Source organism: Canis lupus, chromosome 31 (genome assembly GCF_048164855.1).
Source record: "Canis lupus baileyi chromosome 31, mCanLup2.hap1, whole genome shotgun sequence".
In the NCBI taxonomy this organism is placed as follows: domain Eukaryota; kingdom Metazoa; phylum Chordata; class Mammalia; order Carnivora; family Canidae; genus Canis; species Canis lupus.
In genome coordinates, this window is record NC_132868.1 from 32,863,718 (window position 1) to 32,878,833 (window position 15,116).

A 15,116-nucleotide genomic window follows, 5' to 3' on the forward strand; every position below is an offset into this window, starting at 1 on the left:
TCTTTCAATCCCATTGTGAAAATTCAATTATATAGATATATTTGTACATACACATAGTATGTATCCTTTTCACAAAATTAGAAAGAAAAAAATTAGAAAGAAAAGACAAATAACTAAATGTTGACCTATTGTTGTCTCCCTAGATTTTTTGTTAGTTTGCCTTCTTAATTTCTATTGTTGCTTAACTGTTGACACAACAATTACTTATTTATAATAACCATTTTACTATATGCAGGTGATTGATAAGCCAAGTAAATGTTACTGTTGAATGGGATAGGACTTTTGTACTTACCTGTATAGGACTTCTGTGGTCTGAAATCACATAATTTTTATAAGGCAAATTTTTGGGGGGCCTATTAGGATCCATTATATTAGACTCTCCTGGGTGCAGCCCAGGAGTAGCATCTAGGACTAACTAGCTCCCTCAAGTGACTACATGCACATGAAAGTTTCAGCACAATTGTTCTATAGACTCTTGTAGAAAGGGGACATTGTCATATTAGTTTAGCTACACTTAGGTATCAGAAAAATAAAAATAAAATGACAGAAGTAATATCTTTGATGAGGGTAAAGAAGAAAATCAAGTGTCTGCTTTATTTTCCAAATCATGAAGTTGTCATATAGATATGAATAGTAGTATCAGTTTTATGATATATTTATCAGGGAGAATTAGAGTTTTTTAATGTTTTATTTATTTATTCAAGAGAGAGAGCAAGAATGAGAGAGAGAGAGAGAGAGCAAAAGAGAGAGAGAGAGAATACATGAACAGAGGGAAGGGGCAGAAGGTGAGGGAGAAGTAACTCCCCACTGAGTAGGGAGCCTGATGCAGAGCTTGATCCCAGGACTCCAGGACCCGGGGGCCTAGGATCATGACCTGAGTCAAAGGCAGATGCTTAACTGACTGAGCCACCCAGGCACCTCCATTGTTTTTAAAGATACTGGATTAATAGTGCATCACCTAAATTTATTAAAAATTCATATAAAGCCTTTATAACCTATTAGAAATTAGGCTTTCCTCTTATTTTCTTCAGTTACTATTTTTTTCTATTTAATAATTTATTTCACAAACTGTATCCTAAAATTTTCCTGTTGAGGTTTTTTTTTCAAGTAATTAGAGTTACACCGGCAATGATATTGGCAAACTTTAGATTAGTTTTATATTCATTTCTCATGTTTTCTTAGATTTGAGAATGACAACCATTTCATAAGTTTTTTAGTACCTCTCCAAAAATACCATTTCCATGTTTGATACACTGTTTTATCTGACACTTCTTAGAATTCATTACAATCTATAGCCTCTAAATGAAATGCTGTTTTCTACTACCCAAGCAATGTATCTGTATACAGTCAGTCAAGGTTGACCTGACAGTCAAGGTTGATCTGTTGTACAAGGATAAGAGAACCAACAGTAATACTGAGGTATCTAGGATCAGAAATATCCAAATACTGTTAACAGTAGTCCTCCTGATAATTCAACTTGGATGGTAACAATATCCAGAATAAGAGAGAGGAGCTACTCAATGGTAGGCATGGACATTGGTAGAAGGATGCAGGTGGGAAGATATTGCTACCTCCATCTCTCATTCTTGTGCCTCCCATTGGTCAAAGTCAACCATATATCAGAAGGAAAAAGGAGTCTGAATGATAAAGTTTATAGAGAACTTCCCAGGGTACAGAACAGGTAAGAAGGTAGAGGAATATGAATTGGAAGAAAAAAAATCAGTGCTTATCATTTATATAGATAGAAAAGAATCAAGTCAACAAAACCATAGAAAATATAAAAATCTCATCAGCCTCTCTTTATAGGGGGATTTTAATTCAATTATCACCAGGAAATTTCATATAAGATAGCAGGAAAGAGCAGTAGATATTAAATAATTAAATAATTATTGTTACAGCCTTCACTTCTGTACTTTGTTTTAAAGTGTAAGATGATACTACACAGACCTGATACCAGCATTCCATGTCCTCTTACCTCATCCAGCCCTTTGATGTATTGGGAATTTTTACTTGGTGTGCTTTATTGGGACAAGAATAACAAGAGGCAGCCAGAGAATGCCTGTAGGCCTGAGTATAGTCCTACTCACTTCCATTTGTCTCCTTGTAATCAAGATTCTAATAGTTTAACAGTTGGAAGATTTGTCCCTTCAGTTCTTGAATTGAAAGCTTTTGCTGGTTCGATGGCTACAAAACAGCGGATGTGTTGCTTTGCCATAGTTATACGCTACATCTGGAATCACAGCTGTGTTTAGTGTCACTACCTGAATAAGCTTATGATAACCCACAGTTATTATACAAGACCCAACTGATTTTCGAATGATCAAACAAGCAAATTAAATAAGGATATGATGGGAATTATTTCCCTAGCATCATTCAGATTTTTAGTAATAGCACTAACATCTATAATCTTCTCAAATATATAGTGATGTGTTTGGTTATTATTTTGGTGAGAGATGAGAGGCAGTTTTACCTGGCCCTGCCTACAAAATTAGCCTTGACTATTCTTGTGAGATTTCACTCAGTTGATAAGTATATATCATTATACATTTTGGAATGAGAAAATAACTATAGCTGACTTCTCCAGTCCCACAAAACTATTTGTGAGATATACTGAGACATCTTTCATCTGAGTTTACTAACCACTCTTAACCAGAAGACCATAGTAGCCTTTTGGTTCCCTAGGAAACAGGAAGGTCAGTTCAGAGGCAGAAGGTCTGAGTATTTTCCTTTCCAGCGTAAAGAGTCACTTCAATACTGCTTTTTTTTTTTTTTTTTACCACACTGCTCTTTTATTCAATGGAACATCCCCCTTTAATGCAGTGTTGAATCATACACCGAAAAAAAAAAGCCCAGAGAAATTTCTGCAGATAAACCAGTGAAGAGAATGCGCATTACACATTATTGTCAACATAATCACTCCATGAAGAGGAAAGGAGAGAAAAAAAGAAGTAGAACGAAAAACAAGGGGCTCAAACCCCTAGACACTGCAAAACATTGAGATGTTTGGGATTAAAATAAAATTTAAAAAGAAACCTTCCAGGAAGGAGAGGAACAAATGGAATCTGAGGCAGCTCAGGTGCTCAGGGAGCATGGAAAGGACTCACCAGGGTAGCAGACAAGACCAAGGTGGCTCAGGTGGGCCAACACTCCATTTAGGGGGTGAGCTTAAACTAAAAGGAAGAAATAGAATGTACATTTAGTATTTGCATTACGGACTGCATTCTCAAGGTGATGTGGCCTGCCCCTCAAGGGTATCTCTGTCTCTGAACTGGTTGGCTGCCACAGAATATATGACCAACTATGAGATAATCCAAACATTCCAAAAATAAGGTATTCTGGAATGGGCAGAGTTGAGGAATAAATAGCATGACTTCTCTCTTCTCCCTTTCTCCACTCTCTTGATGGTAATTCCCTTTGATTAACTTTAGCCAAAAGGTAAATGGGAAGGGAACATTGCTGATACAGTCCTCAGAGATCGGCCTCCTAGAAAATAACGAAAGCAGAGAAAGGCAGAGACTAGATAGACAATGGTTCTGAAGTAAAGAGAATAAACAGGAGAAGAGTCAGTATATGTAACCAACTCTCCTCTTAAATGTGAGATGGGGAGTCCACTGCAGTTGAAGAAATGGCTTAGGCAGGCCTTTGTACTTCACAGAACCTCAAACATAAGCCTTAAACAAGTGGGAAAATGATTTAGTCAAATCAATGAGACATTTTACAGACATTGAGGAACATGTGCATTTTTTCTTTAGAACTGATCAAATTGAATAATATCATGTAATAATTCTGTTAATAAGAGTAATAATACCACATACAATTGAGAATAAAATGTACAGTGGTCCGTGCACAGGTAAAATCTTGACATAACTTAATCCATTTAATTATAACAAAAATTCTGGAAGATCGCTACTTTTAATTCTACAAGAATTCTAAAAAATTACAAGATTTCATGTATAAATTTTATATTTTTCTGCACAGAATTTGCATCATTTTTAGTAAACACACATTCTCAGTACCATTGCAGTAAAAAAAGAGAAAAGAAAGAAAAGAAAAAAAAAGGAAAAGAGAAAAAATACAAGCACTGTTATCCTTTACATTTTAAAAAGAACCTAGTGGTTCAAAGACTATCAGAATCAATCTAACTGAGAGACCCTTTCTCTCTCTCTCTTTTACAGTATATCTCAGTTATGCTTTCTCTTCCATATATTTTAACAAACATTCAACAGCACATTTTAAAATCAATCTAAGCTACTGTTGCAGATATTAATAATTCCTCATAATTTATAATATGAAAAGTCACTGATCTCATCTAGATAATCTGGCATGCAAAATTTTTTTAAATGTTTGACTATAATTTAATATAGAGATATGGATTCACATCTTCTACTCAGCTGCTGTCTGTGGGCGTGATTATGGAAGAAAGAGGCATGAAGTGAAACAGAACAGATCTGGCATACACAGTGATTCATGACATGACTCAAAAGTAGGAAGAAACTTATAAATCATTCCCTTTCCTTCTAAAAATAAGCGTTAGCAGATTTTTATTGATGCCATTCTAAGTTCTCCATGTGACAACATCATTATCTAAACTTAGAAGCAATATTCCCACAGGTGAAACAAGGAAAAACTGCAAAATACCTTTGACTGTGTTCAGTTGAACGATCCCAAAAGAATGAATTTATTGGATCCTTAGAGTCTTTTGAAGCAGCAACATCTTTTCTGAGTTCCATGAACTAAAAAAATCGATCCCAGTGAGGACATTCGCTGAGTGCCTGAACTAAGGAATCCCTTAATCGACATTTCTTGAATGCTTCTAATTTCAGTATTGAGGTCACTCCTCAAAACATTTAGATTTGTTCTTGTCAGTGAAGTGGCCCTGACTTTTCTATTAGAACTCCTCACAGATTCATGGAATTACCTTTTTATACAAATCTGTGGCTTAGATCCTTTTTAAAATATTCTTTATCACACTTAGATTATATATATATATATATATATATATATATGGATTTATGATGTTTATCTAAAAGTATGTCTATCCATGTTTAAAATTAAATGTTGAATCTATACACCTTCTTGGTTGACAAGGGAACTTAAAAATACTCATAATTCCCTGTTATTCATATTGGCCTAAGCTTATAAGAGTATCTCCCATTCTTGGGGTGTCTGGGTGGCTCAGTCTGTTGGGCCTCATACTATTGATTTTGGCTCAGGTCATGACCTTAGGGTGGTGAGATTGAGCCCCATGCGGGGCTCTGTGCTCAGTGGGGAGTCTGCTTGAAATTCTCTCTCTCCCTCTGCTCCTCTCCCACAACCCCCCATAGGCTCGCTCTTTCTTTCTTCCTTCCTTCCTTCCTTTCTTCTTTCTTTCTTTCTTCTTTCTTCTTTCTTCTTTCTTCTTTCTTCTTTCTTTCTTTCTTTCTTTCTTTCTTTCTTTCTTTCTTTCTTTCCTTTCTTTCCTTTCTTTCCTTTCTTTCTTCTTTCTTTTTCTTTCTTTCTTTCTCTCTTTCTCTCTCAAATAAATAAATCTTGAAAAAAAGAATATCTGCCATTATTTTTGAAAAAGATTTTACTTACTTATTTGAGAAAGAGCAAGTGTGAACAAGGGAAGGGGAAGAAAGGGAGAGGGAAAAAGAATCTCAAGAAGACTCCCCACTGAACACAGAGCCCAACATGGGGCTCAATCTCATGACCTGGAGATCATGACCTGAGCCAAAGCTAAGAGTCCAACACTTAAACTACTGAGCCATCCAGGCACCCCTATCTGCCATTCTTAATATATGTCTTGTCCTCTCTTCAATCAAAGGGGATGTTTCAGTGGTGTCCATTTTTTTTCAGAGAACAAGAAGGAGAAGGAGGGAGTGAGGCAATTAACTGTATTTTTAAGGATGTGACGTAGAACTTGTACTCCGTACTCTTGCTCAGTTTGATTGGATTGAATTTAATCATATTGTTACATGCAACTGCAAGGGAGGCTAGAAGGTGCATCACCAGCTCAAAGGCAATGTGCCCTGGTAAAAACTGAAGTGAAGGAAAGGTAGGAAGAGAGAATGGATATTTGGGAAGCCTAAGAAAATCTCTTATACATTGTGCATATGCTGACAGTACATCACTGTTAATCTTTAAATTCTATTTAAAAATAAACATATTCATAGCCTTACCTGTAAAAACTCTGAAGACTGGCCCTTAGAATATGAGTCTGGCCTGCTTTCTGCAACTCTATTACAAACACAGAGAATATCAGATTGAAATAGATAATGTACCTAATCTGCAGGAACTCACTGGATCATGTACTTTGGATGTGAGTTAGATATGTGTTCCAATTTTCTATAAACTTCCCAGAAAAAGTGGAGCAATTTGGATCTTCAGTCATCTGAGACCAGGGCACAGGGTTGGGAATCAAGAGATAAGGATTCTGGTTCTCTTTCTTTCACTTAGGAATTGTGCAACCTTGAAAATCACTTCAGCTCTTTAGATATAACAAAAACATTGAGTGCTTTGGACAAGATTATCTCTATCTCTAAGGGCCATTCCAGCTCTAATAGCCTGTGATTATGACTGTGTGTTTCAGCTTTACCTTCCAGTTTTCCTTTCTTGCCAAAATTCTTTGTTGCCTCCATGTTTCCTTACTTTCTGTTTTACAGGGTTGCTTTGGATCTTCTGTTTTGTGAACCAGAGGAAAAATAGCCTCTTTATACCAATGACATTTACAAAAAAGGCAGGGTACAACTAATTATATCTTCTTTGTATAGGAATGATGAATTTTTCACAGGAATATATTTCATTTCATCACAGAAGCAGGAAGTGTAACGTGATAAGTCATTGTTTTCCGGTCTATTCTGCATTGTTTTTGTTTTTATCATTATCAGCAGCTTACTTATGATGTAGTTAATACTTATTTTGTTGAGTTATTCTTCACTTTGACTTCTCTTTGCATGTTATTTTTAAGTTAAGATTTTTACTGAAATAAGAGGGAGTGTTCAAAATCATTGGTTGTTATAAGCACTATCCTTATACTCCTTCTTCAAATGTTTACTCAAAAACTGATTAATTAATGGATTGTTTCATATAGATTGACTTTTTAACTTTGCATTGGAAGTAACATTGTACTTGTCAGCTTTAGCCTGTGGGGGTGGCCTGCCACCTAACTGGTGGCTCAATTTCTTTGCATCTTAACCTAGGAAAAGAAGGCCATGCGATTTTGCCCTCATCAGTTGGCAGGTAAGTATATATGAGATTACTTCTTGCTATCCCTGCACTGTTCTTGCTCAATCCATCTGACTGCATTTTTTCCCCAGCTGTTCTTCATATACTCTGATGCTACTTCTAGAGCTGTGAGATTTCAAGACAAATCTTCATTTACTTCCATCTAGAGCTGTCAGCGTCTGTATATAAATACAGATGCCAATAAATATTTAATATTATAAAGTTTGCATGGTTCTTATGAGGCCTGAAAGCCAGCACCCTCAGTGCATCCCCCCTGTGCATCTGGGTGAGAGGCCCATCTTGCTGGGTATGCAATGCTACTACCACTTTTTCGTCCTCATTTCACATTACTTTTATTCAGTGGATACAATATTTTTTAATTCTGCTCTTCCATAGACTGAAGTTTAATTTTTCATCTATTTGGACTTTGATCACTTCATCCATTACTTGCTGTTTTAACTGATATCATTCAAGTTTTATTTATTTTTTCTCATTTTCTGCTTTGTGAGCTGAAAACTTACTCTTCTAGAAAATAATCATATCCTTTTTCAGTGTCGCAGTCTCAGACATTTTCAGAAAAGCCATCTGCTGCATTTTGGTGATCACATCTTTGTCGATGACATCCTTGTTGTCATATATGATCTACTCGAATAGATATATTTCTGCTTGTTAAATAGTAAACACACTACGGTGTGGGTGTCAAATAAGTTTCTTCCTCCCAGAAGTGACAGCTCTCCTTTTATGATCTAGCTATAGTGATTGACTGAGGAATTAGTTCTCTTGGAGGAAATCAGGGCTGCTGCTGCCCCTGCAACCACCAGAAAGCTGTGTAGACAGTGCCAGATTGAACAGGGCATGATTTACTCAACCACTTGCCTCTACTCTCTTCAGGCAAATGCTTGGTGTCTGCTGCTTGGTTAGATGGTTCCCAGTTTCCAAATCCTAATTGGCTTTAGGGTCTGGTAATGCATATCCTAACTGGTGACCCTGGACAACTGAAAGTCTGATTGGGCTGGAGGTCCAGAAAATAGGAAACCTTTTGTGACGTTTGATTTTACATTGGAACTTAGTACTTGCTCACAAGATGCAAGATAAAAAAAATCCAGAGAAGTCTCTGTTTTGTTTTACAATAAAGCATAGCATATAAAGTATTAATGTAACTGAGGGGGAAAATAATGATTCATTAGGGAGAGGAGATACTTTCAAGAGCAAAATCTCTGAGTTCATCCAAGAGTTGGGATCCAGCTCAGGGCTGGAGGCGTTGCAACCTGGAAATGCACAAGTCCAGTGTATACATCGCAAAGGAAATTGGCAAAGTGGGGACTGTGGGTTCCAATACAGTTTCATGTGTTTACTCTTGAGCCTTTGCTTTTTGCTGCTGATTGCCCTTAAATGTCTGACAGTTCTTGGATTTATGTTTCATTTCTAAGGACATGACTATTAGTTGCTATAGATAGTTTAAGTATATTTCATTGGGAGAAAAAGAACCCATTGGCTCTAGGGATGTAGATGGAATGTCTACACTGGAGCGCTCCATGAATGGAGTACTGGCAAAGAGCAAGAAGGGCTTCTGACCCTCTCTACCATTCCTTTATGGTATGAAAGGAAGTGTGCCATGTCAGCCAGTCTGTCTTCATTCTGGGCAACCTGCACAATATATTGTTTAGTACCTTTAGATATGATATGCTCAGTTTCAGTTTTGGGCCAAATCTACTACTTTCCCAAGACAGAGGAATTGGGAGAAGAATCATAACACTCCTGACTTTCCTACAACTAATTCCAAGCAGTCCAACATTGTAACCTTAATGTTGTGTGATAAAATCACTCCACTTTGCTTTCAGAATTGAGACTTTATCTGGTAAGACTTCATCTTAAACACTTCTCTTCCCAATTTTCAACATTTAGCCTCTTAATCTTGCTTTATGTTATTTCAAATGTAAAGATATTGGTTATACTTTTGGGTAGAGACATCCGTATAAGCTTGCAGATTGACCATTTCCCTTTCAAAATCTTACAATAGCTTTCTAGCCTTCCATTTCTTTAACTCTTCCTCCTGAATGTATTTTAAAAAGTGATTACTTTGATTCATGTTTTGTATCATGACACATTTAATTCATTGAGTTCGTTCACTCACTTTTGTCTTATTTGATTCTTAATTTTGCCAATTCCCTCTCTATATCGTAGATATTAAGGCATATTATAAGAAACTTAGTATTGATTTTTGCCTGGACAATAAGACATAATATGAAAACATATTTAATATGTTCATGAATTTTTGCTATTAAAATATGTGCTTAGTTTTATTTTTTAAAATATATTTTGAAAAGCTTGATTCTTTTTATATTTTCTCTTTTTATGTATAAAATAATTTCTAAGAAGCTTCTTCCAAATGAAGCAATTCTTTTTCTTCATTCCCAACAAATTCTAAAAATGGTAACTGTCCCTAGTGTCAGTAGAAGTTTTGCTTGTGTAAACTGCCAAATCAGGTCCCGTGGGTGGAATTTGACAGCTGTATAATGCCATACTGCAAATTTCTCGACAGCTGAGCACAGGAAGAAATTCCATTTGAAGATTTGAAAGTTCAGGATAAATTTAGTTGAGTAGAAGGGAATTTCACAAATTGGAATATACACAGGCTTTTGAAACTGTTTTTGTTTTTTTCCTTTGAAAAGTGTCAATACCATAAATGGTTAAGACCTCAATTTTATATTGCAAAACATATACTGTCCAGCTTCTCTGCCTCCTTGCCTGTCTAATCTTCCAGTTTAGTGGCTGAAATAATTAATAATTTCAATAGCAATTTAAAAAATCCTTTGTGGTCAGAAATTGATTATCTAAGATAATGCCTTTCACTTTTTATATCATTGGAATTTTATATCTTGGAAAAAACATGAAGATAATGTGTATACTCAGTGTTAGAATTAAAGCTTCCATGAGTAACCCCTTTTTGAAATGAACTCTTACAAATTAAATACTCAATTTTCTGGAAGTGCTGAAATCAATTATATAATTCTTTCATTCATTTATTAATTATCAAGCATAAGCTATCTGCCAGGCAATAGCTTAGCAACTAGTCGTCAACTGTAATAGATAGGCTTCTGCTCTAGGATTTTAGTTTATTTCAGTCTACTGAGAGAATCAAGACATTCAATTTTCAAAATAATTCTTAATAAGAATTGTTACTTAGGGATGGAGTATCAGGTTCTTAAAAATCAGATAAAACTTGATTAAAGTGGTAGCACTACCACTTAATATATAATAAACTTATGTATTCAATAATATATTTAAATTTAAAGATAATACTTTTGTGCTTAATAAATAGTAAATATCCAACAAATTTTATCAATTATAATTATCCAGAATCATGAATAATGTGCTATGGGAGTGCAGAAAAGTTATTAGAATAGAGAACCCAGAAATGGCCCCTTAACTCTGTGGTCAACTCATCTTTGACAAAGAAGGAAAGAATACCCAATGGAAAAAAGTCATTTCTCCAAAGACATACAAATGGCCAACAGACACATGAAAAACTGCTCAACATCACTCAGCATCAGGGAAATACAAATCAAAACCTCAAAAAGATACCACCTCACACCAGTCAGAATGCCTAAAATGAACAACTCAGGAAACAACAGGTGTTGACGAGGATGGAGAGAAAGGGGAGCCCTCTTACACTACTGGTGGGACTGCAAACTGGTGCAGCCACTCTAGAAAACACCATGGAATTCCTCAAAAAGTTAAAAATAGAGCTACCCTATGGCCCAGCAAGTGCACTACTAGGTATTTATCCAAAGGATATAAACATAGTGATTCGAAGGAGAATATGCACCCCAATGTGTACAGCAGCAGTACCCACAATACTAGCAATAGCCAAAATATGAAAAGAGCCCAGATGTCTATTGGCATATGAATGAATAAAGATGTACTTTCTACCACTAGCAGCTCAATATACCAGCATTTCTTAAGCCCATAGTATTCTTCAAATACCATTTTGTTATGCCATAGGCTTGTGACATATAAAACAGGCATGTGTTCTTGTAGCTATAGAGGGCTATTGTAAATAAGCACATACTCATTCATGTCTCTGAAAGGCAACAACAGTTGTTGCTTTAGATAATCAACATGTTATCTGAACCAAGGTAACACATAATTGGGAGTACACTGTGACTATGTCATTGTTGATCTGGGTTGTAGCAAACCATGTGATATATAGTTATCATGTTCTTTCACAATCTCACAAGACACAAAGAACAGAAATGTATTGATACCATGAAAATCTTTACCATAAACTGGCAATATAAAATACTTGTGATGAGGATTTAGATGTTCTATAACAAAGACACCGCCCTCATCTTTCAGCTATTTTATAATATGATCCTTACAAATCTTCCAATCCTTTCTTAAAACCTCTTGATACAAAGGTGACAACTACAATAGATGTTAACATCCTCTGCAGAATAGAAAATCTTCTTTAACAGGTTTTGTCCTCAGGTATTTCTGAGGGATTTATATCACACACACACACACACACACACACACACAAACAATTAGATTTGTAATCAGCACAGTTCAGAAAAATAGTTATTTGTTAAGCCAAAGAATAGCTCAAAGACATATAGGTAATTATCCTGCAAATTTTACTTATATACAAGGGACAATGATTATACAGATAACATTGAACATTGAAAGACTCATGAGACTCCACAGAGTATATTCATATAAGGCTTTAATAAAGAAAAAGACCTATAATTACAAAGAAAGAAACTGATGGTTGCCAGAGGGAAGGGAGTGGGAGGGATGGGCAAAATAGGTGAAAGGAGTGGGAGATAGTTTTCAGCTATGGAGTGAATAAGTCAAGAGAATAAAAGGTCCAACACAGGGAATACAGTAGATATTTTAACAACATTGTATAGATGACAGATGGTGGCTACACTTGTGGCAAGCATAGCATAACATATACAAATATTAAATTACTATGTTGTACACCTGAAACTAACAACAACATTGTATATCAATCACACTAAAAATTAAAAAAGAGAAGAAGAATGTGATACAGCAAGAGAAATATCTGAGAAGTCTAAGACTTCCTGCTGGGTTACCAAGACCAGTTCTCAATTACACAGAATATGTTCTGTCCTCCAGCCACCAAGAAACATGTCTAATACCTTTTAGACTCCTATGGTAACACCCCTAATTTCAGGCTGCATGATGATACTCAATAAAGGAAACCAAGAGACCATAATGAAAACCATGTAAAACCCATGTGAACCTGTACCTTTTCTATAAACTGTTGACAAGCTGGTTCAGTCTGCTCTATGACCCATCTCAGACCTTTGTACGTATAGGATTGTATTAACTGTTGGTTAGTTCATTTCAATCAAGTTTGGCTAAGATGAGTACCATGGCTTCAGGCATCACCAGCGATAAACTGGTGTTAATCCTATAACCAGGGATTATAAAAGGGAAACTAATATATACAGACCATTTTCATAAAAACAAAGACAAAATATGATTTATAAAAGGCATAGAAGATTAAAAATATAAAATTATAAGTGTTTTTGGGCAGCCTGGGTGACTCAGCGGTTTAGCGCCTGCCTTCAGCCCAGGGTGTGATCCTGGAGACCTGAGATTGAGTCCCACGTCGGGCTCCCTGCCTGGAGCCTGCTTCTCCCTCTGCCTGTGTCTCTGCCTTTGTCTCTCTGTGTGTCTCTCGTGAATAAATAAACAAAAAATCTTAAAAAAATTATAAGTGGTTTGGAAAGAGTGAATTTTGAACAATTACGAGAGTGGTAAATAATAAGCAGTCAGCTAGACGTTGGTCTGAGCATTCTATCCTTGATTGGGCTGACCAAGAGCATAAAAAAGAAAAAAAAACAGTTGTTTACAAACTCTGCATATAACATTAATGTTTCTGGAAGAATACACCAGCTACCTTGCTAAAATTTCCATATTAATCCGGAGCTACACCATTTTTCTCACCAGAATTCCTTTATCTTGTAGGGAGTGAGAGACAGAAAGAGCAAAATTTTTACATGTTGTGATGCACAGGTTTAGAAAGAGCCCAGTATGTGCAAATATGGCTGCTTTTTAGACATTAACTGTTGAGGAATTCATTCAGATATGGCTCTGTAATTTAAACCATACTCTTGCTGTAATAACTATGATATACCTCAGAACAGCAGCCAAAGCAGTATAAAAAGATGATAGTTGAATTTGCGACTATTTTTGATGTATTTTTAAAAAATCTAGAATTGCTATCATAAAATGTTTTTCCAATAAAGTACAGCATCTTCATTTTATATCCACCATAGGTTATAAATCTTAGCAAAGCAAGTCCTTCAATTTTGAAATATCTCTCATGTTTCTTTATTCAACATAATAGACACAAATAAGAAATATACTTTGGGTGTTTTATTATCACGCTGATAAATTTTGGAATAAAAAGTTACCACGCCAATCAATTTTGGATTCAGAAAGTCATTTGGAAATAATTCAGCACAGGGGAGATTTCACTGGGTATCTTTAAATTTATTGCCTATTCTTGAAACATAATAGCACCCACCTAATTGTGGAGATTGGCAAATCTTTAAAATATACATGCTGCTTCATTCAACCTCATCTTCTCGGCCTCCCACCTCTACACACAGGAAGGAAGCAAATAAATGCAACTGAATACAGAAGTAAGCCACTGAATAAGTCAATCAATTGTTCTAGTATTAATTCTTCATTAAAATGTATTCATTAACTGTATCTTTCTGAGGTATATTTTTAAATGTCTGAAATTACTTAAAATTACTATCAAAAAACTTAAAAAAACTTAAATATTTTTAGTATAGTTGACAAACAATGTTTCATTAGTTTCAGGTATACAAAATAGTAATTCAACAACTCTACATATTATGCTGTGCTCACCACAAGTGTAGCTACCATCTGTCACCATGCAATGCTTTTGCAATATCATTGACTATATTCTCTCTTCTGTGCCATTTATTACCCTGACTTATTCATTCCATAACTGGAAGCCTGTATCCCCTACTCTCCTCCCCATTTTGTCCATCCCCTAACACCCCTTCCCTCTGGCAAACATCAGTTCTATTTATAGATCTGATTTAGCTTCCAGTTTGTTTATTCATTTGTTTTATTAAAAAAAAACTACTTTATAAAAGATAGGCCTTATAGGATTATTTCTAAATCAGGTAGAATAAGGGAAATGGAATTTTGCCATCCATATGCATAATAGATATAAAATGAAAATTATCATAGATAAATACTCCCTGTTGACTGTACTTAACATTTGTACTATTACGACTGACCTCTTGCAAAAGTTATTGGGCTTTTCTCCTCCTGGATAATCACCTATAAAGACTCATATTTTTGGTTTTAGGTATGAAGTATTATAAACAAACATTCTCATAAAATACTTTTGATCTAGATACAAACAATCTTAAATAAAACACTGATTTGTCATTACAGTAGGAGAGCAAGCAAAAAATAAATTTACTGTAGAAAAATGTATCTAAAATAATGTGTAGAATGCCAAGATTAGTAAAATTCCACATCTTGGGAAGTGATTGCCTAATTCTATCAGAATAGCTGATGGATTTAGTATAGATGAAACTCTACCGTGAGCCACTAAGCCAATGTCAGCTAACAAGCAAAAGCAAGTAAAATACATTAAATATTAAAATTAAATTACTTTCCTCTAGGTGGGTAGGGGCATATAGTAATTGGATGATGGGCATTACAGAGGGCACGTGATGTAGTGAACACTGGGTATTACATACAATGGATGAATAACTGAACTCTACGTCTGAAATTAATGATATACTGTATGTTAACTAATTGAATTTAAATAAGTTAAAAATATTAGTTGAAAAAATCACTTTCTTCTTTTTTTAATGGAAATGATG

General features: G+C 35.3%; 1 long non-coding RNA gene across 5 annotated transcripts in view; it reads right to left on the reverse strand.

The window, feature by feature from the left end:
* LOC140622260 (uncharacterized) overlaps positions 1-15,116 on the reverse strand; it is a 279,983-nt gene that overhangs the window by 19,819 nt on the left and 245,048 nt on the right. The gene's annotated exons all lie outside the window — the stretch shown is intronic.